Source organism: Manis javanica, chromosome 11 (assembly GCF_040802235.1).
Source record: "Manis javanica isolate MJ-LG chromosome 11, MJ_LKY, whole genome shotgun sequence".
In the NCBI taxonomy this organism is placed as follows: Eukaryota; Metazoa; Chordata; class Mammalia; order Pholidota; family Manidae; genus Manis; species Manis javanica.
In genome coordinates, this window is record NC_133166.1 from 24,843,839 (window position 1) to 24,845,497 (window position 1,659).

The window sequence follows — 1,659 nt, forward strand, 5'->3', positions numbered from 1 at the left end:
CATTTCCCTGTCTGGAACGTTCACTGCAGGTTTTATAGCTCCACTTGGGGGCAGTCCCAGAAGCTCAAATTCTGTAACAGATGTTTCTTCACTTTCTGGGAAGTGTGAATGGTGCCTGAGGGAGTATATGTTTTCTCTAATAGATGATGTTAGTTGGTAATAAATTTGATTTGAGTGAGCCTAAGGACCTTTTTAAGGAGATACTTTATTTACTCAAGTTCCATGAATCTGACTAGTAGCTCAGTTGAAATTGAGGATGTAGTTAAATAGGTGACTTAGCTGATAAAATAACACAGAAATAAGTAGAAAACTGGATCCCTATGATGTCAGATTTAACATGCATGGCTCTCCCTCAAGTGTGTGAGTGTGTGTGTGTGCGTGTGTGTAAAATAGTCTTATATATATGTGTATGTATATATACACACACATACACATTCATAAATAAGTAAGCCTAGAGTAAGCATCACACTAATGGCAAGATATTAAATCTCAATCTCAAGCCTCCCACCCCTGCACCCGCACTTGCCCTGAGGTTTCTAGAAGGCATTCAGTATATGATAATAAAACAATTAAAAGCTAGGATAATTAAGTGTGGTGTCAGTTCAGGGACAATAAAGATAGATCAATGAAAGAGAATCAAGTTAAAAGAAAATCACATATAAAGAGAGGATTTTAGTAAAATGATATAACTATTTTGGAACTCTGGAGACTACTACTGAAGGATTGCAGCTTTCAGGGAAAGGCTTGGACAGGAAACTTCAGTTAAATATCGTCAATTTTAGCTCTTAGAACATTAGCATTTACTGAAACCCTACCTCTAGATCCATGGGAGGAAGCTGTGCAGGTGTTTCTAAAGAAACCTGCACATAGCTTATAGGAGTAAAGGTGGACAAAAAGGATCTTGCCCTCCAACGTTGGGGCTCTGTGCTCTTATCACTGATTGCTGCTTCTGCTTAAGGGGTACAGACAAAATGACAAGTGACCATAGTTGTCCCCCACTCCAATTTTTGTGAGCCCCTCCACCTGCAGTTGAAATTACTTCCAGGGTATTTAAAAAGCCAGTGCTATTTTTTTAAATACCCTCCTTTATTTTTCTCTTTTTTTTCTCTTAGGAACCAGACATTAAAGACTAAGATGTACACATACACATTCATAAATAAGTAAGCCTAGAGTAAGCATCACACTAATGGCAAGATACTAAATCTCAATCTCAAGCTTCCCACGCCCTGCACTCACATTCAGAAAGCAGCTGAATATATGGGAAAAATTAGAAAGTGACTGTGCATGCCTAGGAAAAGACATAACTCAGAAAAGACCTAAGAAGATTTTTAAGTTTATACCTTAAGCTGATCCTTTGCCCACAGACAACTTACAACAACCAACAAAATTAAAATAAAGCAATAAACAATACAATTGGGAGGAAAAAAAGCAAACCTATGGAAGGGTGAGAACTGATTTCCAAAGTTACCACAGCCTTAGACTTAAATGCCCAGTTTTCAACAACAACAACAAAATCATAAGACACACCAAGAAACAGGAAGGTATTACCAAACCAAAGGAAAAAAAAATTAAAATCTGCGTCTGAAAAAGATCTGAGAGAAGAGCTACCTAAGATTCTAAAACAACTACCTTAGTGATGCTCAAAGAACTAAAGAGAGA